General features: G+C 36.7%; 2 pseudogenes; both read right to left on the bottom strand.

Moving 5' to 3' along the window:
- Window positions 1-20,808: 20,808 nt before the first annotated feature.
- Window positions 20,809-21,727, bottom strand: LOC110753481 (pentatricopeptide repeat-containing protein At5g39710 pseudogene; annotated as a pseudogene).
- LOC148292516 (pentatricopeptide repeat-containing protein At5g39710 pseudogene) lies at window positions 20,809-22,654 on the bottom strand (annotated as a pseudogene).
- Between the last annotated feature and the right edge of the window lie 2,742 nt (window positions 22,655-25,396).

Below are 25,396 nucleotides of genomic sequence, written 5' to 3'. Positions count from 1 at the left end.
GTGCGAAGACAATATCTATGTTCTTCTTTAATTTCACACGAAATCTAGTCATTGCTAAGCTAACCTAGTCTAGTCCTCCATACGTGGCCTAGCCTATACTTTTTCAATCAAGTTCTCAACCCAATAGATCTCAAGTTAGAAAGCCACCAAAAACAGCCCAATCGAGATGATTTAGATAAATGTTTTTTTTAGTTACATTGAGAGGAAAGAAACCCCTTAGGGTTTCAAACCTGAGTGTCAAGCAGGGGAGAAGGGGGAGACCACCACCGCGGTAACTGCTCATTTCCAATGTTAAAAAGGGTAGCAATTTGATCTCCCATCTCCTCACCCAGGCTTTCGAGGAGCTCACATCGCTTCCCAACATTTGACGGTAGCCCAATCAAGCTCCACAAGCACAACTTGCCTGGAAACTACAAATGCAAATATGGGTACCCTTCGGTTTTGCTCGAAGTTGTGGCTGATCACAAGAAAATCTTCTGGGATGTGTGTGTCAAAGCTCCAGGAGGCACAGACGACGCAACCCATTTTAGAGATAGTCTTTGTATAATAGGCTGACTTCTGGTGATATTGTTTGGGATAAGGTGATCAATGTGAGGGGTCACCATGTGAGGCCTTACATTGTTGGGGACTGGTGCTATCCCTTGCTGTCTTTTTTGTTGACACCCTTTTCCCCAAATGGGATGGGAACTCCTGCACAGAACCTGTTCGATGGAATGCTTATAAAGGGAAGGTCTGTTGTGGTTGAAGCAATTGGATTGCTGAAAGGGAGGTGGAAGATTCTGCAGGACCTCAATGTGGGTCTTAACCATGTGCCCCAGACAACTGTTGCTTGTTGTGTGTTGCATAATTTGTGCCAGATTGCGAGAGAGCCTGAACCGGAGCTCTGGAAGGACCCTGATGACAGTGGGGCGCCACCGAGGGTGCTTGACAGTGAGAAGTCGTTTTACTACTTTGGGGAAAGCTTGAGGCAAGCATTGGCTGATGATTTGCATCAGAGGCTTTCGTCGAGATAGGACATGTTTCCTCAGTAAAGGGATGGCTTCTTAACCCTTCTTTATTTCTATGTAAGGATGTCCTTTTGATTGTTATCTTTATTCTTCCTTTTAGGTGTAGGGTGTAGAACTTGGATTAAGCTAATAAGTAATGCCTGTCATATAATTGCTGGGACCAACTGACATGGTAATGAAAATTACAAGATTGGTAGAAAAAGTGGAAATTCACTAGTGTTTTATCAATAGCATTGCATTCTCATCTCTGTAAGCAGGGCCTGGTGAGGGGATTAGTAGCCAGTGTGGTTTTATGTCGATTTGGAAGGAAATCTGTCTACCTACAATCTTGTACTTCTTAACATTGCAATATTACTATTGAAAATTATCATATTGATTGATGAGAGTACTTCTTTGGTGCATTTTGAATTTTGATCCCCTATAATGGGTTAGTTGCTAGCATTTTCTTATGAAAAAGTTTCCTTTTTAAAATGTTATTCTCGCTTAAATCTGCTAAATTGACTGTGCAAGAAAGTTCCAGGCTCAATAGTTTCATGGTTGTGTTATTGGGGTCTGTTCCTCTTCGGGTTCAGGTCTTGCAGAACTCTCAGATAACATATATGTTTCGTGCTTGTGCCTTGTACAGTTGCACTGGCAATGTGGCCAGTTATGTAGAGAAGCACTAATGGAAGGAATGCCGCTGCCAGCAACAGTACCCTTCTGAGATTTGATTCTTCCATGACTGACAGCAGATACAAAGTAGCAGTTAAGATGCCGATCAAAAATATGCTTATACTAAAACAACAACTAAACTACTCTGCATACAGTGATTTTCCTTAAATCCTAAGTAAATGCTAATAATTGGTTGAGCTAGTGAAACATAGCCTTCTATCCTTAACAGGAGGAGAGTTCAAGTTCTAAGTTCCAAGTTGGATGACATTGTTAAGACTAGTGCTCTTTTATGAAAATCTGGATGATGGAGTTTGCTACAGAGGGCGGAGAATTGTTTGGCGCTTGATTGGTGGCAAATTCCATAGACTTGAGGTTCCTGGAAGTTTTCATGTTTCCATCAATAGAAATTAAAAGGACAGCTTAGACAAATTATTGGGAGAAGAATACAATCAGAATTCTGGTGAGGATACAGAAGCTCTGCAAAGGTAACCAAGCCAGCTTTTATCGCAGACCTAGTTTGGTCTATAGGTTAAGACTTACGCGGTCTGTTTGATCTAATTGAGATATGAGAATATACAACCGTTATACAACCTCCCACTCACGATTGATCACAGAACTGGCACGTTATATACAGCATTTCTGTTGAAATATAAGTATATTTAGCTGAAATATTCGTTTAGATCCATTAAGCTTGTTTAAGCTGTGTACTTAATTGTGAGCCATTGGATTATAGTCCAATGGACGGCTAAGACATTAGTTTGTAATGTGAGTGTTTGTTGTTGCCATGTGTCTCTATCTCATAGGATAGAAGTTTGGATGGCTAGATTGAGCTGATGTAAGAGAGGAATATTCTCTCCTAAAGGTATTATTTGTACTGCACAACTTGTGCGTGAATTGGTAATGAGTTAACAGACCCATTCTTCGTTTTCATCTTCTCCAAGCTCTCTGAGCATTTTCTGGTGTGTTCATTTTCTCTTAGCTATTGAGCTTCATAACCAACAATCCAAATTACTCAGATAATAGTCTGTGAATTCTAACATGGCCTCAGAGCCAGGTTTGGTTGTTTAGCTGGGCGATTGAATCTGTGAAGAGCTGCGATTTGAAGAACTCATTCTCTTGAAAGATCTGTGTCTACCATGGCAGGGTCTGGAGGTGGTGAGTTGAGAGCGCCGATCTTTGGCGGAGAGAACTATGAATTCTGGAGCATAAGAATGAAAACCATTTTCAAATCTCATGGCCTTTGGGAATTGGTTGAGAAGGGAATCGAATGCTCAGATTCGAAGGGAGCTGACGAATCTGAAGCAAAGAAGAAAGAAAAGGAAGAATCTAGTGGTGCTGGGAAGATGACGGTCTCTGAGCTACTCATGAAGGACGCCAAAGCTCTGGGTCTGATTCAAGGAGCTGTGTCTGAAGAGATCTTCCCTCGAATCTCTCATGAAGAAACCTCTAAGGGTGCTTGGGATATCTTGATGAAGGAATTCCATGGTGATAAACAGGTTAGAAGTGTTAAATTGCAAGGTTTACGAAGAGAATTTGAATATATGAGAATGAGGGATGATGAGTCCTTTTCTGTTTATATTACCAAATTATTTGATCTGATAAACCAAATGAGGAGCTATGGAGAGGATTTGGCTAGAGCACGAATTGTTCAAAAACTACTAATCAGTTTGCCATCAGCCTATGATGCAATCTGTTCTGTTATTGAGCATTCTAAGGATTTGGATAAAATTGAGGTTCAAGAAGTGGTAGCTTCTTTGAAGAGTTTTGAATTAAGACTAGATAGGCATTCTGGAGATAAGACTGAGAAAGCCTTTGCTAGCCTTAGTGTGAATCCCAAATCTGAAAAATATAGTGGAAGTCAGAGTGGTTCTAAAGATCAAAAGAATTGGAAAACAAAAGGCAAAAAGTGGGATAATAAACCCACTGATGGAGCTAGAAACCCCTGCAAACATTGTGGCAAGCTACATTTTGGTGAATGTCGGTTTAAGGGAAAACCAAAATGTTACAATTGTGATAAATTTGGCCATATTGCAAAGGATTGCTACAGCAAGAAATCACCTCAACAGCTCAACTATGCTACTCAGACCGAATCCACACCAACCATGTTTTATGTTAGTAATCAAAGTACTACTAATGTAAAAGGATGTGATGATGTATGGTATTTGGATAGCGGATGCAGCAATCATATGACTGGCAGAGAAGATATGCTAGTTGATGTTGATTGGAATGTAACTGCAAAAGTGGCAATGGGCACAGGACAATTGATTGATGTTGTTGGAAAAGGAAATCTGGTTGTTAACACTAAGATGGGAAGAAGGTATGTCAAAGAGGTACTGTTAGTTGCTGGTCTCAAGGAAAACTTGCTCAGTGTTGGCCAAATGATGGAGCATGGATATGTTCTGATTTTTGGTGCCAATAAGGCTGAGATTTATGATGATAGTTCCCTATCAAATCTGGTTGCAAGTGTGCAAATGAGAGGCAATAGAAGCTTTCCTTTAAAACTTCACTCAACCCTGCAGGTTGCACTAAGAGCAACTGTAGAGTCATCCTTAGTTTGGCATAGGAGAATGGGGCATTTGAATTTCACCAGTTTGAAGCTGTTGCAAAATCAAGGAATGGTACTTGGATTACCAGAAATTGAGCTTGTACATGAAGTATGTGAGGGGTGTGCTTTTGGAAAACATTGCAGAGATTCTTTTCCAAAGGAAACAACAAGCAGAGCCAAAAGTCCACTCGAGTTGGTACACACAGATGTCTGTGGACCTATGCAGACTGTTACCAAGGCTGGAAATAGGTATTTTCTTACCTTCATAGACGATTGCACTCGTATGTGTTGGATATATTTCTTGAGATACAAATCTGAAGTTCTTTATGTCTTTAAGAAATTTAAAGCCACTGTTGAGCTGCAAAGTGGATATAAGTTGAAGAGAATAAGAAGTGATAGAGGGGGAGAATATACTTCCAATGAATTCAACAAATTCTGTGAAGACATGGGATTGGAAAGGCAGCTGACTGTGGCATATTCACCACAGCAAAACGGAGTGGCAGAACGGAAAAATAGAACGATTATGGAGATGGCTAAATGCATGATGGTTGAGAAGAAAATACCTCTAGAATTTTGGGCTGAGGCAGTAAACACTGCTGTGTATGTTCAGAACCGATGTCCAACCAAGGCCTTAGACAAGAAAACTCCATTTGAGGCTTATAGTGGCAGAAAGCCAGGAGTTAAACACTTAAGAGTGTTTGGATCTTTGTGCTATGCACATGTTCCAAATCAACAAAGGCAGAAGCTCGATGTGGCTAGTACAAGATGTATATTTCTGGGGTATGGCAGCTGTGAAAAGGGCTATAGGTTATACAATATTACATCTGGAAAACTGATTGTTTCCAGGGATGTGATATTCAATGAGGCTGCTGCTTGGGATTGGAATGCACATAAAGAAAGTGATATCTCTATACCTCTTAATGAGTCACTCACCGAGAGAGAAGAGGAATCTAGTGACTCTAGCCTGAGTCAAGAAGAAATTTCAGAAGAAGGGCAGGTTGACTCTGACTCAGGATCACCGGATGTTGACCACACACCTTTGAAATACAAGAGTATTGCTGAAGTGTATGCAAGATGTAACTTGTGTATTATCGAGCCTGAGACTTTTGAAGAGGCTATGAAGGATGGAGCATGGCAAAAGGCAATGGAAAACGAGATAGAAATGATAGAAAAGAACAAGACTTGGGAGTTGGTTGATAGACCGACTGATAAACCAGTAATTGGTGTCAAATGGATTTACAAAACCAAGCTGAACTTGGATGGCACAGTTCAGAAAAACAAGGCTCGACTAGTGGCTAAGGGCTACTCTCAAAAACCAGGGATTGACTTCAATGAAACGTTTGCACCTGTTGCTAGGTTGGATACCATTCGAACTTTGGTGGCTTTGGCTGCACAAAAGGGGTGGAAATTGTTTCAGTTAGATGTGAAGTCGGCATTCTTGAATGGAGTGTTGCATGAAGAGGTTTATGTGGATCAGCCTCCTGGTTTTATGATTAAGAACAAAGAGGACAAAGTGTATAGACTCAAGAAGGCATTATATGGACTTAAGCAAGCTCCAAGAGCTTGGTATGAGGAAATCAATTCCTACTTCACCAGGGCAGGTTTTCAGAGAAGTCCTAGTGAGGCAACCCTATATGTTAAAGCTGCAGAAAGTGGTATTATCATTGTTTCATTATATGTAGATGATATTATCTACACTGGAAGTTCAAAAGCTTTGATAATGGAGTTCAAAACTGAAATGATGAGGCAATATGAAATGACTGATCTCGGTTTGCTTCACCATTTCTTGGGGTTAGGAGTGATTCAAACGGAGTCTTATATTTTCTTGCACCAGAAGAAATATGCTAAGACATTGCTAGATAAGTTTGGTTTCAAGGACTGTAAAGCAGTGGCTACTCCCCTTGCAATAAATGAAAAGCTATCCAAGGAAGATGGAAGTGAACAAGCTGATGAAGGAGTCTATAGGCAGATTGTTGGCAGCCTGTTGTACTTGACTGCAACAAGGCCTGACATTATGTTTGCAGCAAGTCTCTTGGCCAGATTTATGCATGGACCTACTAGAAAACACATGGGAACTGCAAAAAGGGTACTGAGGTACATTCAGGGCACATTTGACTATGGCATTACATATGAGAAAGGAAAAGAAGCTAGACTCATTGGCTACTGTGACAGTGACTGGTCAGGAAGTGAGGATGACATGAGAAGCACCTCTGGATATGCATTTAATCTTGGATCAGGTGTGTTTTCTTGGGCTTCAGTCAAGCAAAGTAGTGTAGCTCTGTCTACTGCTGAGGCAGAATACGTTAGTGCAGCAGAAGCTACTGCACAAGCAATCTGGTTGCGTTTTGTTCTCTCAGATTTTGGTGAAGAACAAGTAAGTGCTACTACAATCCTATGTGATAATACCTCTGCTATTGCCATAACCAAGAACCCTGTGCATCATCATAAGACAAGGCATATCAACAGGAGATTTCATTTTATCCGAGATGCCTTGCAAAATGGAGAAATCGATCTATTGTACTGCAAAACAGAAGAGCAAACTGCTGATATTTTTACCAAGGCATTGGCTAGAGATCGTTTTGAGTATTTGAGAAGAAAGCTTGGGGTTATTTCAGCTAAACACTTAGAAGGGAGTGTTGAAATATAAGTATATTTAGCTGAAATATTCGTTTAGATCCATTAAGCTTGTTTAAGCTGTGTACTTAATTGTGAGCCATTGGATTATAGTCCAATGGACGGCTAAGACATTAGTTTGTAATGTGAGTGTTTGTTGTTGCCATGTGTCTCTATCTCATAGGATAGAAGTTTGGATGGCTAGATTGAGCTGATGTAAGAGAGGAATATTCTCTCCTAAAGGTATTATTTGTACTGCACAACTTGTGCGTGAATTGGTAATGAGTTAACAGACCCATTCTTCGTTTTCATCTTCTCCAAGCTCTCTGAGCATTTTCTGGTGTGTTCATTTTCTCTTAGCTATTGAGCTTCATAACCAACAATCCAAATTACTCAGATAATAGTCTGTGAATTCTAACAATTTCATCCTTCAAATCTCATCAGATGCAGCTTGAAATCCACATCCTTGGCTTCTCAAGATACATTAAGGCAACACGAGATGCCAGCTTCCAAAAACACCGGCAAGTGAAGATGGTAGTGCAGAGAAAAATTATGTGCAGTTTCGCTACAAGGATAGAGCCTAATGCTTCTTCAGGCCCTTGTTTGGTTTGTGTGCTGCTTCAGTAGCAGACAATTGATGCTAAGTATTGCATCTAAAATTGCATTATGACAGCACACCAGGAATAAATCCATCAACTTCATCAACTTCGGCTAAATTAACAATGTTCAGAACCATATCAATGAAATTCAAATGAGACTTCACCACCAAGTCGAAAACCTCCGAGCTCGACTTGCAGCGAGGACAAGCAATTCAAGCTAGATGTACAGGCATTATCATTAGAAAGATGATATGAAAATAATGACGATTAGCAAGAAGTTGCTTATGGGGAAGAAAACATAAAAAGAGTTTCAGGATTGATTATTTTGCTTGAATTACTTAGTTATAATTATTTTGTGTATAATTATCTAATACTCGAAAGACTTATGCCTCCCCTTTTGAAACATATTAATATGAACATGTCATAGTTAATCTCCTTTTGTTGGGTTTGGGTAGTTAATTATTGGTGCATACTTAATTAATTATAAGGATAATTAAGTGAAAGATGAGTGGTGATAACTTTATGACATCAACTTTTTATGAATAATTAATCCATCCAATATCCATGTTCTTCTTCGATTTCACGTGAAATTTAGTCATTTCTAAACTAACCTAGTCCAGTCTAGTCCTGCACTTTTTTAATCAATTACTCAACCAAATAGATCTCAAGATAGGCCTGGGCTCTTTTATCTCAAAGAAGTAGCAAGTTGCCTAAAATTTAGAAATTCTTAGTAACTTGTTTGGGATTGCTGCCGTAGGAATCATTTTATGTTCATAAGCGCACGAGGCCACTAAATCGAGGTGGTCTAAGACCCAGATGATTTAGATACAATTTTTGCGGCTACATTTCCAATGTTAAAAGGGATAGCAATTTGATCTCTCATCTCCCCTCACAAATCAAAATATTCAAAAAGAAAAATAAATAAATAAAAGCCTCATCGATGCAGCAACTATGAATAAATAGGCTATGAAGAAGAAGATTTAATAAATGGGCAGAAACAGTAACATATATGACATCGTATGTATTTGTTAGTTATTAGAGTTATTGAGTTTTGGGATTGATGGACTATTGTATATATGTTTGGTTACTGAGAAAGTTGAAGAAAGTGAACAGAATTCCCACAAATGGGGAAGCGGGAATGCTAGCAACCTTCTCTCCAACCTTCTCCTTTGGACCTTCTCCCTTTTCTTCATTACATGTGTCACTTTCCTTACACTAAAAATAATGTCATTAATGCATCCCACAAGCAAATCTGTGTTTTAGTTCAACACAAAAAATGGTAGTTGTTGGATAATTAGTGTAGAGTACTGCACACAGACACATTCGCTAAAAGGTCCTTCACAGTCACAGATAGCGTCCCATAAATTGCAGAACCAAAAAAGTTATAAGTCAAACTTAAGGGAAAACAAGGATATGGATGCAGATACTTGCCTTCATGGGAGTTCCATTTTCATGACAAGCATTTGACCAGAAAGCTTGCACATGCACATCAGTTAATGAAACTTCTTCTTTTGAATATTTAATTCGTCTCTCCGATTTTGTTCTTTTTTTTGTTTTGCAAAGCCAATTAAAGAAGCATGTTGTTACCAACAAACATTTATGCTTTTTAGGAGAAACTGAACAAAGTTCTTTAAAAATGACTATAGTCCCTTAGTGGCGCCGCCTCAAATCATCATAAGTGTCTGCTAATCAGAACTTAAATATATCGACCAAAAAAAAAAATCAAAACTTAAATGGATTAGGACATATGTTGGATTAGGAATGGTCCGTGCACTGTGCACAAGACTTCCTGCTTCCAAATATTGGAATAAGATCTTCTCCAGGGGGATAAATAATGGCAAAGCATTTTATTATTAAAGCTGATTGCAGGGGGATAAATAATACCTACAAATTATTTTAGGTATAATATTATAAATGTGTATAGGTAAATTATTTTTATAATATACCTATAAATGCGTATAGGTAAGTTAATTACCCATAGAAGGATTTACCTTAGTTTGTTGTATATTAATGTATCTAGATTTTGCAAATTCAACAATTTTGAAAATAGCGCACGCAATTCACTGGTATGTGTTGTAAAATAGAAGCATGATTATATTATTATTAATGCCGCATAATTCACTAGTAAATGGTATATATATGAGAAACCTCATGAACAAAGAACCAAGTGGGAGAAAAACGAATCTGAGAAACCTCTGGAAATTTCTTATCTCTGTTAATCTCTGATAATTGTGCAAATGAACAGTGTAGCTCTATTTATAGAATACAACTTACTTACGGACTAGTAATTGCTTAACAAACTAGCCATAATATCATTTTCAAGATGTTTAACGAGAATGGTAAAACATTGTCAAAATAATTAGAACTAGTTAAAATGAAAAAAAAACAAAACAAAACGCCTGTTAAAGTAAGTGAACTTTAGATGAATTTTACAAACAAAGACCCCACCCCACTTTGGATTATAAAAGACACCAGTGACTCGGACGGAGATTTGCAAATCATCACTTGGATTTGAGTGGCAACAAAGTGTGAAGTGCAGTTCCTGGCCTATTTATAGGCAGATTATGAAGCAGATAGACACACAAACACACAGAGATAGTAGATATGGAGAATGGTAGGTTTGAGAAAGTGTTAAACGCAAGCGATCTGGAAAGACTTGTGGTCACAACCGCAATGCTTGAAATACTGCCGCCGGTGGATCCTGATCGCGATACCCCTATCAGAGTTTTTGACAACCAAAAACTCAAGACCTATGAGTTCAAGATATCCATCCGTAAGAACGGAAGATATCAAAAAGCAGTTTTGCAATCCCGAGAATGGGGAGTTTTTGTTCGTGATAGAGGCATTGCAGCTGGAGATGTGCTCTATTTCTGGGCGGAGGAAGAGCCTGCTCATCAAACGCAATATCGAATTGCGCTCTACAAGGCAGGTCTTTTCCCTGTTACAGTCACTAATAATTAATTCCAATCAAGTGTTGTAATCAGTTAATCTTGTAACTTATAACGAGATTGATGGTTTTCATCTTTTTTTATTTTCTCTGTCTCCTCCATCTCTTCTCCATCTTCAGAAACTGAATTAGCCAAAGTATGTCTGTCTGTCTGTCTGTCTGTATGTATGCATGTATGTATGTATTCTTGATAATTATCACTAATGATATCCAGAAACTTAATTAGCTATTCGCAACGCACTAGCTACCAAACAGAAGAGTGAAATTTGACCTGGAGGAGGGGTAGCCAGCTAGGGTTTTCAAATCAGAACTACTTAGAACTACATAAGTTATTCACGGACGGCAAATTGAGAACCTGCAAAAGTTATTCATCAAACTCATCTTACTCTTCCACCAAGAAAAAAAAAAAGACTTTGTCTCCTCAATCTCTTTTCCATCTTCTAAAATCTTTTGCAGTTTTGAAAAGAAAATTCTCAGCTCGTACAGTCTCCTTGCACCTTGGGTGGGGTTGATTTATTATTTTCCACAACCACTTGCGCTAAGTGTTTATTAGGCATTAGTCACCAAGTTACTGAGAAGAAATTCGAGTACACCATGGATGGGGATCCTAACCTCTACAGATTGAGATCACAGGTTTTGAGGATAGGAGTGTATTCTTAATCTTAACTTTGGAAAGCCCTTCTTTTTCTTTTTCTCTGAACTTGGGAAAGACCTTATTTTTCTTTTTCTCTGAAGTTGGGAGTGTATTGAAATCATTAAATGGTTTGGGACTCATCAGATTGAGGATTCAAGGAGTATAGGAGATGGAGGAGATATGGAGGCCATGGAGGCCATGGAGGAAACCACCATGAAGGGTATTTTAGTATATCCATAAGTGGGTATTTTAGTATATCCATAAGTATTGTTACATCTAATTTTAGGGTTTTTTTTTTGGATTTTGAAGTTATGTGAAATCATTTTGAAATCTGAGGGGGTGTTTTTGTGTAATTTCTAGGACATTAGGGGCTATGTGAAAACACAAAAAACCTCCTTTTTATTTTATTAATATTTTATTTTTATATTCCCATGCAACTAATGATTCTATTGAGATTCACCAAAGAACATAATAATTAAACAAAGCATAATAATTAAACAAAGCATAAATTGTGAAATTTTTATTGAGATTCACCAAAGAATATTAATTAATTAATATGCCTTTTTACATAAATTGTGAAATTGTTAAAGTAATGTTTGAAATAGGAACCTTTCTATTTTGCTTTTAAACCTGAGTTTGAAATACGGTCAAATGGCATTTTTTCTTGCGCGGGAGGGAGGCAACAAAAGTTAATGGATTTGTGAGCTCATGTTCCCTCAAGTATTATTTTTAATTGATCAAATGGCGTTTCTTTTTCATTCTGCTATATCCCCTATTTCTACTTTTAATGGTTCACGTTATTTCTATTGGGATCATCATCATTATCTTCATCAGTTCCAGCCTTCAAAGCATAAACCCTTTTCTTTCCAATTTTTTTTTTTTTTAAAAAAAAAAGCATAAACCCTTGGCATGGACCCATCCTGCTAATTAGCAAATACTCCTAAATAATAAAACATTAGCCCTGCGCTGAAGTCAAAACTCGTTTGTTGTAGGCTTTTCTTTTAGGCTTGCTTTGTCTAGCGGTGTGTGCATGCATATCCATTTTCTTTGTAGGTTGGACTAACTTGTATGCTTTATTGACTGGGGTCAGCCTTTGCTTTGTTGCCTTCAAGGCTCAACTCTCTCTCTCTCTCTCTCTCTCTCTCTCTCTCTCTTATATTTCCTTCAAGGCAACTTTTATTGAGATTGAGATATCAATGTTTTGATCTATATTCTTAAGACGTCGTGGCATATTAGCCAATACATACTAAACTACAGGTTCTGCAAACCTCAGTTTTTAAAAACCGAAATCTGAAATCAAATCCTTCAATCTCTTTGCAGGTCAAGAATTCATCACTTGACCCTAATTTTTAAAAATATTAAGGAACCCTAGTAACCTCCTTGAATTCCCTCTAAAGTCCCACTTGAGTTTTCTGTTTCAACCAAAATAGAATCACTATGGAATATTGGAAATTGTAAATTAACCAGTTGATCTCTACAAGTCTGAATTCAATCATAACCTAATTAAGAAGAAGTGGGCACTTGTATTTGGTAATGAATGTGAATGATATGAGACTTCATTGGTGTTGGACAAGGCTGACGTGTTCATTGGTTGTATGTCTTAACTCTTTAAATTCATGTCTTAACTCTTGACAGATTGACGTAGAGGCTTAAACTACAAAGAAAAGTGCTAGCTTCTAAGTTAGAGTCAGAAGTTTTACCGTACTAAATAGCTTGGTTTATTTCAGCATGTATTGTTTTCAATGTAATTTTTTTAAATATAATTAATTCGGTATAAGTCCAATTCTTATGATAGAATTTGGGTGCAATCCACACCCTTGTTGTTAGTAATTCAAGTACTCTGACTTTTGTGCCACGTAGGATTACTTACCTTTTTTTAATTTCTGAGGTTTATATTTTATTTTCTTTATTTTTTAATTTATGTTGTGCTTCCAATTTTGTCCTAAGATATAAATAAGGTAACCTTAAAAACAGAAAAATCGCACAAATCACGTTAAACAATCCTCAGACGGCAAGAACAGAAAAAATTGCAAAAATATCATATCTTCCACAATCAATTATGTACCTATAGCACCCATCATATAGGTAAGCTCCTATTGTATAGGTAATCGCCGACACTGTACATATATCACAGGTATATGCCAAACGGTTACCTGTGCCATAGGTACACACTCAAGAGGTTACCTGTCGGTTAGGTTCTACGTGAAGTGCCATATCAAGTCACAAAGTGATAGTTCTTACCATTGACAGATTATGGTAGAAAAACTATAGCATAGGTACAGTTTCAGAGATTACCTATACAACATATTCTAGTTGAGAAAACCCAAATTATGATATTTGTCTATTAGAGATTCATAAGCCAGCAAATAAAGTTGGATATAGTGGAGCAATAAACCCCTGCTGCATTCAAATCCCAATTTATCTGCCCTGGGTTGTAGCTATGGGACGTGACCCTGACGTTGCTCGCACTTTGGCCACTGGCACCACCCAAAATCATAACACAAATCAGTAACAACACCACCATTAACATTAACTTCCCCATTTTCATCTGCTCTCTGTTTCTCTCTCTAATATATTTCGTGGGATATGATGTTCATGTTCTGCAACATACCTATAACATAGGTACAGTTTTAGAGATTACCTATACAATAGGTTCTAGTTGAGGAAAACCCAGTTATGATATTTGTCTATTAGAGATTCATAAGCCAACAAATAGAGTTGGATATGCTAGAAAAAATTTGCAGCAAAACCATTCACCAATGATTGAGGAAAGCAACAACAAACAGACTCTCAGAAAGCATCAAGAACAAACTGTAACAGAAAAGTATGAACGTATGCCGAATGAGAGAATTTATCTGGGATACATGAACTTCAATTGACGCCACAACTGATGATAATCCAAAAAATTCGGGTTATTCCATATGTAATAGTGAATCATAAGTAGGAACCCAAAAATCTTCCTATTAAGGAACCAAAAAATCAGTGAAAATTGGCAAAGACAGAGCATGACTTTTGGGATTTCTTCGATTTGGGGGCTGTTAGATATGCAATTTGAATCTACCTCCTTTACTTTCGGTTTGTATATAATGGCAGGAGTTATAAATACATTAAAATTGGTGGGCACACTATTTGCTTAGGTGGCTGCACGACTGGGCATTAGGACTGGAAATAATAGGTAACAATTACTGTCTTGCAATCAAACTGTATTGCTGAAATTGGACCCATATCTAAAAGCCCTTTTAAATATCATTTCTCTAGATTAGATAGTTAACAAAGTTATTACAAGTTTTTGAATGTTTGTATCTAACGATGAATTTTATATTCTATTTACTTTTAAATATTATTTTATTGAGGTTAGTACAATAGCGTGCTTTGTTTTCATGTAAGTCGCCATCTGTTTGGTTGGTTTTTATACCTTGGGTGTTCATCTTTTCTTACGGTTTGCGTGCTTACAAAAAATAATAGTCCCTATAGGGACTGTGTTTTGGAATCAGATATATGCGGTCCCATTATTCTAGTATAATTTAGTGCTAGTGTGACCCGTCGTCGTGCAGCGATAAAAAGGTCGTCATTACTAGGAAAGGTGTAGTGTTTTAAGGAAAGGTTGTCATTAATAGGAAATAGGAAAGGTGTAGTGTTTTAAGGAAGGAAGTATTTTTGCTCACCACTTTAACTATAGGTGTACTTTCATCACCATCCTCAATGCTTGACACGTGTCCATAGGTATAATCATGATTCTATAAATACAAAGCAGAAGTTAACTATTGTTATGTCTATAGACACGTGTCAAGCAAGTATTGAGGATGGTGGTGAGAGTACACCTATAATTAAAGTGGTAAGCAAAAATGCACCCTTTTAAAGAAAGGTTGTCATTAATAGGAAATAGGAAAGGCGTAGTGTTTTAAGAAAATGTGTAATGTGTGAGTATAGTATACTATCATCTTTTTTAATAGGAAATGTTTTTTATAAAAAGAAAAAAAAAGATTTTCATTAATGGAGAAAAACTTCCAATCATTATAACAAGGTCACGTGAGTGAGCATGCATGCATGCACGTGTGTAGAAGAAGCTTCCAATCATTACATGATTATAATTATTTTAGTGTTGCCACATAATTAACTAGTAAATAATATATGTTCCATATTAGGCTCATTTTAAAGATCTTATTAATGGAACATTTCTCATAATAATAAGATTTCTATGTTTAAACTTATATCAAAATAATAAGATTTCTTTTGTGATTTCTCAATTTCTCCCTCTTCTGGATTTGGCATGTAAAGATTAGCACACTCGTTCTCTCTCAGTTTCAATATGCGGAGCCCGCCACTCTAACATATCCCTTTGCTTCAATTCATTCTAACATGCGGAGCCCGCCGCCCTTTCTATCTCCATTCCCTTTTCAACTTAACTTGGAATTAATGCAACAGAAGAATCAACTTAACTTGGATTCAAGTCCTCTAGGTCATCCTTTGGACCAGTCAATGAATTATAATGCAATTCCTTCTGCATATTCCCTTTTAATTCTGCGCAGTCTACCAATTCTGGTTTCAGAACTTGTTCCATTCATGGGCAAAAACAAAAACCCCACCACCGACCTCGCTGCCTCAACCCAAGAGCTTGTTCCCTTTTATGCATGTATTTTTCCATGTTTAATATATGTATTGTTTTAAAAAATTTAATAATATACGTATAGAAAAAATTCACATATTATACATATTTTTCACATAATATTGAATAAAAATAATATATATTACAAATTTTAAATAAATTATATTAAAATATTATATAGTTATAAAACTTTTCATTTGTATTTTAACATACATATTTTATTCATACTTTTTCTGTTTCTATATTTTACTAACTATGCTCAAAGGCATATACTTTTTTTTTTAAATTTTCCCAAGGATTAGGGTCTTCATGGGCTTCTACCCTAATGAATCGGATATGGACAAAAAGAACAACCTTTACTTTTCATAAATAAATAAAAAAGGAACGACCAGTGGCGGAACCACACTAAGGGCTACAGTGGGCTGTAGCCCAGTGTGGTTTTTTAAGAAAAAAAATATAAACCTATATATTTAACTTATTTTCAATATTAGCCTAGTCAGTGGCGGTGTATAGATTACCTTATTTCCATTTTCAACATTTACCTTATTTGTCATTTTACTTTTATTTATTTTTATATTACTCCATTTACTTAAGTTTACAATGTAAATAAGGAAGTACCCCCCATTTGGATTCAAATAAAAATACTAGAAAATCAAATTCCCACCAAATCAAATTATGAAAAATCGGTTTTAGTGCAAAATACGATTTAGGCTAAAAATGATGGCTCATTAAGTCAATATATACTTCATACTAAAATCCCATAAAATCAAGTTTTCTTATTTGATGTGTGAGGAATAAAAGCCGCCAAAAATTATCTTGAGAAAATGATTATTCCAAAAACCCATTTTTCATACTTAGTCAATATTTTTACATAACACAATTTTTCATGTATGATATGAATGCATGAAAGAACCTAAGGTCAATCTAGGTAAAAAGCCTTAGATGTTCAATCCACTATGATGTTAAACCCTATTTGGTTTATGTTAAAACTTATTGAAAATTATTCTATGGAGATATGAACTAGTGTGGTTTATATTATTTAATGTTTACTTTAATTTCTAGAATGACTACAGAAATTGTAAGTACCAAAAAAATAATCATTAAATTTTAAGCTAATAACTTTAGCTAGCCCACCCGTTGAAAAATTCCTGGTTCCGCCCTTGGGAACGACCTTTACTCATCATCACCATATTCTTGGTGACAAGAAGCAAAGTCTAATTGAAGTATTGAACAAGAAAAAATATAAATTCTTGTGACCATAATTACAAGTACAAGATTACGCTCAAAAGTAGAGGCGGATGCACGCTGGGATAAGAGGGGTTGAATGATTATTGGTAGTGGGTTATTGACATTTTCATATTCATATGATAATTTGGATAAAACTTAATGATTAATTGAATTAATTAATGTTTAAATTTATAGAACGATTCTTTAAAAGAAAATTATCTACGGGTAGTCCTTCTCCGTCTAATCCGGGTAGTTCAAGTGCAAGACCAATTGAAGTAGATGAGATATTGTTTACATTGAGAGGGATGTTTTTACTTATATTGATAACGAAACTATAATGCAATGTTTTCAAAAGATAAAAACTCATCGTGGACAATTGTAACTTATATTATTGATTTTTTTATGAATTATGAATGGAAGTTCTATCTTTATATTTTTTTAGTATTATTTTCTTCGTATAAAAATTTCGGAATTTTTACACTGTGACCCCTTGTCCATAGAATCCTAGATCTACCACTGCTCAAAAGCCTTTAAAATAAAAAAAAAAACTTGTAGAGCAACTAATCTTATCCCACCAAAGTGCTTAAAGGCTAAATACATAAAAATAAGCCTTAGTTATAGCTTAAAGGCTAAATACATAAAAATAAGCCTTAGTTATCCAGTATAACTAAGGCTTTTATTTTATTTTATTCCTAAGCAACTCTAAAATAGAATTATAGGGACAAGAGCAAGTTACATGGAAAAAATGAAACTTAGCAACTAAGGCTTATTTTTATTTTTATTCTCATGTCATGCTAATAAGCAACTCTAAGAGCACCTCCACCCCCAAAGGGCAAGGGCAAAGGCAAGGCAAGCTTTGTCACTATTCACGTGAAGAGTGGCATCCTTACCTTTTTAAGTTTCACCCAAAAGGTAAGGGCAATGGCAATTACTATTCATTTTAATTTATTTTCTATTTTTTATACTTAAACCATTAATTTTGATAAGTTTTTCGGATAAGATTTTCGGTTGCCACATGTCAATATTTATTATAAAATTCTCACCTAAAAATTCAGATAATATTTTCGGATAAAATTTTCAAATTAAATTTTCGGATAAGATTTTCGGTTGCCACGTGTCCATATTTATTATAAAATTCATATCTGACTCATCATACAATTGAAATACCAACTCACTCATCATACAATTGAAATACTCCCGGTCTTCATAGTCCGACATAATCGAGTACAAGGACGACTCAATCATTGGCGGAGGCGGTTCCACCGGATCACGATGTGGGGGAGTATTTTCCTTTGGAGGACGTAATAGTGCCATTATTTCCGACACGGAACGCACCACTAGAACCGACTATGGGCATTGTTCACTTGAGTAGCCATGTGTAATGGTTTTCCTCTTTTTTGTTTTGCCTTGAATAATCTATTAAAAAAAATGAAATTGGAAATGCAAGAAATATATATATGACATTAAATTGAATAAAACGACAATTTTTTTTTTTTTACCTTATCACCAAGATTTTGACCTCTTCGAACGTTTGTCCATGACCCTCCAGCTTCGATGGAATAGGCCATTTGTATTTTGCACAAATGGAATTTTGTGGTAGAAAATTTGGTGTGGAAAGTTAAAAATATTAGAAGGAGATGAATTTGTATGAAGATTTGGTGTGAAAAGTGAATAATATTGGTAGGTATTTATAGAAAAAAATTCTAGAATTTTTTTTATATTTGTTTCAATTTTTTAGTCAAAAATTGGACAGCCGTTGGATTTGGCAAGATTTTTTTATCAGAGGCTCCATGAAAAGCAACGTGGTTTGTAGCCATTGGGCTATGTGGGCTGGTGGGTCAGTGCTGATGTCACGCTGACATCAACGACTGATTTTCAAATTTTTTTTACTGTTGACACGTGGAGCATAACGTCACACTAACATCAACACTATAGTAGCAAGCTTGATGGTTAGAGTTTACATCGAAAAAATGAAACTCAGCACTACAGTAGAAATCAGCCCTTGGATTAGCTAGACTAGGCTAGCTTGGTTTACAGCTAAATATCCATCCAAGAGAAAGTATGCAATCAAGAGAAAATATGGATGTTGTCTCTTAAGTTGGGGGATGAGTTGGTGGGGATAACTTTAAGATATCAATTTTTTATGAATAATTCATCCATCCAAGTGCGAAGACAATATCCATGTTCTTCTTTGATTTCACACGAAATCTAGTCATCTATAAGCTAACCTAGTCTAGTCCTCCACACGTGTCCTAGCCTATACTTTTTCAATCATGTTCTCAACCCAACAGATCTCAAGATAGAAAGCCACCAAAAACAGCCCAATCGAGATGATTTAGATAAATGTTTTTTTTAGTTACTTTGGGAGAGGAAAGAAACCCCTTTCGAACCTGAGTGTCAAGCAGGGGAGAAGGGGGAGACCACCAATGTGGTAACTGCTCATTTCCAATGTTAAAAGGGGTAGCAATTTGATCTCCCATCTCCTCACTAATCAAAAAATTCAAAAATTCAAAAAATTTAAATAAATAAAAGCCTCATCGATGCAGCAACTACGAATAAATAGGCTATGAAGAAGAAGATTTTGTAAATGGGCAAAAACAGTAACCTGAATCGTATGTATTTGTTAGTTATTATATGTTTGGTTACTGAGAAAATTAAAGAAAGTGAACAGAAATCCCACAAATAATATCTTTATGTTGATTTAATCTCACTTTTTCTCTTTCATACCCAAAGTTTATTACCAAACAAATCTCATGAGTCATTACATTTACAATTGTCCTTATATTTACCTTCCTCTGTCAACTACCTTATGGCAGATGTCAGTATATTACAAGTATTCTGTATCTGTCATCTACCATGTTAAAGTGGTTTGCTTGTAAATGTGATTGAGATCATAAACCTATTATTAATTGAGAGAAGAAGCAAAATGACCATGCTGGTAAGAGACAATATGAGTAGCATAGCAGTTATGATGCCAACGGAAGATACGCTTAAGCAAGAAGTAAACTACTCTCCATCAGTGAGGTGCCATAGATCCTAAGTAAATGTTAATACTTGGTCGTGAAACACAGCTACAGAGGGCAGATGACTGTATGGCGCTGGATTGATGGAAAATTCCATAGATTTGAGGTTCCTGGAAGTTCTGGTGAGGATACACAAGTTCTGCAAGGTAACCAATCCAGCGTCGATCCTAGACTTAGTTTGGTCAATAGGTTAAGACTTCAGAGGTCTATTCAATCAAATTGGGATACGAGAAATTCTAGCATTCACAAGATTGATCACATAACAGGCATGTTATATATGTAGCTGCCGATCCGATTTTCAGGGAGGCATAGTACCATATCAAATGCCATGCATGATGTTTCTTTCAAACCTTATTCATAAAACAAACTCAATAGCTGCACAAATAATTTTGCCCAATTACACTTACAATATCAGGTTACAATTTTGTATACTGTGCTGTCAAAATACAGCAGATCATCAGAGATATATACATCTGTAAAATCTGAAGATTTAATCGCCATAAATCAATATTTAGGACAGTATATTATTCTTCAAATCTCATCAGATGCAGCTTGAGATCCACATCCTTGGCTTCTCAAGATACATTTAAGGCAACACAAGATGTCAACTTCCAGCAACACCGGCAAGCGAAGATGGCAGTGCAGAGAAACATTATTTGCAGTTACACTACAAGGAAGACAGGAGCTAATGCTTCTTCAGGTCCTTGTTTGCTTGTGCTTTGGTATGAAACTTATTTTATCTTCTGAAGAACGACTAAGTAGCAGAGAATAGATTAAACTGCAATTATCTGTTAACTGAAACTGAAAAGTCCAATAATGAGTCATGAGTACACATAGTATACAAAAACAACAATCTGTACGGCCAATGTATTTCCATTTCTCTTCCATGATGAAAAAAAACCTTATCCATACACACACACACACACATTACCTGAACTTGTAAGAAAGTAACTGCATGATAAATGAAGAATCTTCATAAAAAGGTTGGCTGGATTGTAAGAAAACATGGGCATGGAGTAATAAGGCTTATCTGCACAAGCCACCATAGCACTGAAGTATTTTATCGGACAATAATCACAATCACGGTGAATATGCACTTCGGCTTCATCAGTTACTCTGTCAACCAAAAAGATTGTAATCAGCTTGAACTTTTGCTATCATTTTTTGCTCCCTTTAATAAGAGAATGCTTGCCATTAGTTATCCCCCTGCAGAAGCTCTTACTCCACTATTTGGAAGGAGGCCGTCCTTGGCCATATCACTAAGCACATTAAAAACTTCATCCATATTCCTTCTTTATGGTTGATGTCAACGAGTAGTTTTGCACGTTCAGCATCAGAAAGCTGACAGTTTGTCAGTGTGTTCCCTATGACTTGACTCAATTCATTGTTCATCTCCTCTGTGAAAAGTGCTTTAACCAGCCACAGTATGTGGAAAAAAAAAACCAGAATGCAACATTTCCTTGTACAGATTGTATGCCTTGATAACATTTCCACCCTTACAATGACCATGAATAATAACATCATAAACTGCTTCGTTAGGCTTGTGTTTCCTCTCAATCAAAAACTAGGTGTGCTTCTTTCATCAAACCCTTCATACATTATCCCTTTACTAGAGCAACCACACTCTTAAATTCACCATTGGTGCAGTTGAGCAGGGACAGACTCCTCATAGAACAAGTTGAGCAGAAGCCTCTTTGCCTCCCTCGTTCGAGCTTGTTACAGTCCATAAATGAGCACACTGTAGGTAACAACATCAGGTAGGAATCATTTTTGTATCATTTCATCATTCAAATGAAGAGCCTTATTTAAATCCACTTCCACACAGTAAGCATTGATCAATGTTGTGTATGTAAATTCATCAGGAGGCATACCCATCTCGATATATTGCCCAAATCATTCATAAAAATGTTGAAAATATCTTCTCGATATTATCGGGATAATATCGGGATATTATCGGGATAATATCGGGATAATATCGATATATTGACGATAACACTATGGTTAGTTGTTAAAATATCGGACCCCCAAAAATCAGATATTATCGGGATAATATCGGGGATATTATCGATATTTAATACCTTGATTATAAGTAACCACATTCGGAAACATCCATTTCTTTCCATTCCACCAAAAAACTACAGCCCCATTTTCAAATTCCCCGCCCCGCTAAAACCCCTAATCAAAATATTGTAAGTAATACACATTCGGGGATACCCCATTGCTAATCAGAAAACACCTCCTTAGCAAATTGAACAGACTCTTTTGACCAACTTATTGCATCTAAAATTGCATTATATGACAGTACACCAGGCATAAATCCATGAACTTCGGCTAAATTAACAATATTCAGAGCCTCATCAATGAAATTCAATAGAGAGTAAGACTTCCCCACCAAGTCGAAAACCGCCGAGCTCGAATTGCAGATATGCAGGGAGTCACTGAGGCACTGAAAGACCAAATTACCCCTATCGTCGATGGTGTTGACGGCAACGTCCTCGGCGAGGGGTTGGGCGCTCTTGTAGAGCTTGAAGCGAGTGAGGATGTGGAGGGCGAGTCACTTGCATTGGAAGGTGAAGAAACCATGGTTCCGAGCCCAGCTGAGGAACTTTGGGGTTAGGGGCTGGTCGAATTGGGACTTGAGGAGTAAATAGGAGGCTGCCTCAGGGGTAAAACCGGAAGAAAGAGAAGTGAGGTTGTGGGGATGGCGTTTGAGGTATGTGATTGCTCTTTCTGCGAGCAGGGTGTCGGAGGGAGCACAAGGTAGGAAGATGGCTTGTGAATATGAGGTTTCAGTAGGGGCATTTCCGGAATTGAGGAAGTTGGAGCTTTATCAGAAGTACAGCGGGAAGTAGAACGGAGAAGACGAAAATTACAAGAGAGTCAAAGTATGAATAAAAATCTATTTTTTCTTGTGGATCTTTCAATTTCAGGCCCCGCTTTGATTCGGTTCCAGGGCTGAAACCAGCTGTGGAATTTGCTCAATCCCTGTAGCTGGACTTGGACATTTAGAACCCTTGGGTCCATTAGAGATGTTTTCTTGCTCAAGTTGAAACAAAAATCGAGAAAATGCTCGCCTCGTAGAAACTTATGTTTCATGCCAATCATAATTTAACATGTGTGTATAAATTTTTCTTATATTTGCAATGAAAGATTCCTGTAAATTGTGATTTACATAAGAAGAACGTCTTCTTCAAAAGCAATCGTGGTATATTGCTCCCTCTTTGTGTGGATTAATATGTAAAATATGGTGTTCTCTCTCTCTTTCTCTCAGTACGGTGCCGACTATTTTAGATGTAAAAATACATGCTTGCTAGTCTTTCATTTACGTAACTTTCTCACATATTCTAATTAAGACGCTCTTAAGGTTTTAATGACAATAAAAGTGATGGTGATGGGCTTAGCTCGATCAATAGGGAATTTTTTAGTGAAGCGATAAAATTTGAAAACAAGTAGGTAAGCAAGTAGTCTTTGTAGTTTCGGCTAATCATGTTGTCATCCAAACTTTTATTACCAGATTTATTTTGCTTTGATTTACTTCTTGCATGATGAGTTTCTCGATTACCTATCTAATCGTCAAGACAGTTTATTAGAAAGGTTGAAGGGAAAAAGGTCTTTTAAAAGTGAACATGCTTGATATCTATCAGATTTGTTGAGATTCAAATAAATGTCTCGATCATAGGTTTCACCAAGGAACCAAAAAGCAGTCCTTAGACTACATGTCATCATTTTGCCTTTTTCTTAGAAAAAGAGGGAGAAAAAAAAACAAAAGCAAATTTGTAGAAAGAAGAAACTAAAAAGGTTGATTCATCTGCTGGCGAGCAACTAGCTGGTGAAGCAACACTCTTCTAATTCATAGCATCCGTATAGTATATGTGAGTTTAATATACTATCGCCCCTGGAAAGGTCTTCAAAAAAAGAAAAGATGGAAAATATTTTGGGTTTTTAACAAACAATACATATTAAGAAGAAATCACACACACATATACATATACTAATTAAGAAAATATAAATTAATGATAATAAAATGCATCACCAAACTTAGGAAATGCATATGCTTGGAAAAAAAAAACTTAGGAAATGCAGATGACAGAGCTATAAAGAAGGCAACCATAGGCTGCATAGATTTGGGGGGAAAAGCAATTTACTATATTATTATCTATTTCCAAATATAGCCCATTACGTATTTTTTTGAAAATAAGCGATAGTATATTATTGATAAACAAACGTACAAAGCAATTATGTGATGAATAATATGGATAAAACTTCTCCAGTGACCAAACATAACAACATGTTGAATTGATCTGGAGAGAATCATGCACAACCCAAACAATGACTAACCCTGAATTAGCAACCGAAAGCACATGTATTCAGACTTATGATCTATGTAGCACGGACACTCCATCAGGCCGAAGTGTCGGAGTGTCGGACACGCGGACACGCGGACACGCCCCGGACACGGCTTGGACACGGGTCAACGGTCAAGACACGGTCAAGACACGTTTTGGACACGGTCAAAACACTTTTGGACACGGGTCAATGGAAGTCAAAGACACGGCAGGGACCCATTTGAAACTTTAAAATAAAAATGTGGGTCCAAACATAATTATTGAAACATATGTGGACATATTTGAAACAATCTTTTTAAATGGGCTAAAAATGTAAATTGAAAAGTGGGCTAAACCTGTCTTTCTACAGCCAGCAGGAGAAGAGAAGCCGCATCTTCTAAAGTTCTAATCTATTCTTCGTGTGCTGGCCTCTCTCCCCCTCTATCTCTATCTCTTATTCTCTATTTCTCTCCCTCTATCTCTTCTTCGTGATTTTCTCCTTCTCTCCCCCTATCTCTTATTTTCTTCTCTACGAACTGCTAGTGAAGGAGGTGAGGCTCTAATTTATTTTTTAAATTTTTTTCTCAGTTTTATTATGAACTGCTGTTTGATTTTTTGTTTCTTTGTTCCTTCATAGCAGAGCACATCATTTTGGCTGGACTATTTTTAAAAATAGTATATAACTTGTGACATTAAAGTATTGAGTAATTGGTCAATTATTTTTAAAAATATATATAACTAGTAAGTATATTCGGATTTATTATTATTTTAATTGCCGTGTCCTAGCCGTATCCGTGTCCTAGTTTTTTGAGATTTTTCGTGTCGCCGTGTCGCGTTTCCGTGTCCCCATGTCCGTGTCCGTGCAACATAGCTTATGATACATATCCGCCGCCAGCGATAGAGGCGCAAGGAGGTGCAGGTGTATCCTAACACCCCCCGCGGCACCGAAAAATGCGTTGGACATGTAGCAATTTGCCCTTTTGCTTGTGCCCACCAAGTATTCAATTAAAAGCCTCAAAGAGGCTGTTTTGTTGCTACTGTGGGAGACCCTAAATATTTACCTTAGATTATTGAGCTCGATCTCACGATCATTAAGAGAAAACTGTTCGTCAATTGGACCTCCACAACCAAAATTATAGATTTTAGAAGATTTTGAAATTTTTTTCACTTAAGTTGCAGACACCAGTCGAAGAAGAAAATGACTCGACATGTTTGTAGT

Source organism: Prunus avium, chromosome 8, assembly GCF_965620075.1.
Source record: "Prunus avium chromosome 8, drPruAviu1.hap1.1, whole genome shotgun sequence".
Lineage (NCBI taxonomy): Eukaryota > Viridiplantae > Streptophyta > Magnoliopsida > Rosales > Rosaceae > Prunus > Prunus avium.
The sequence above is the reverse complement of the archived record's forward strand: the minus strand, read 5'-3'. Positions and strand labels throughout refer to the sequence as shown.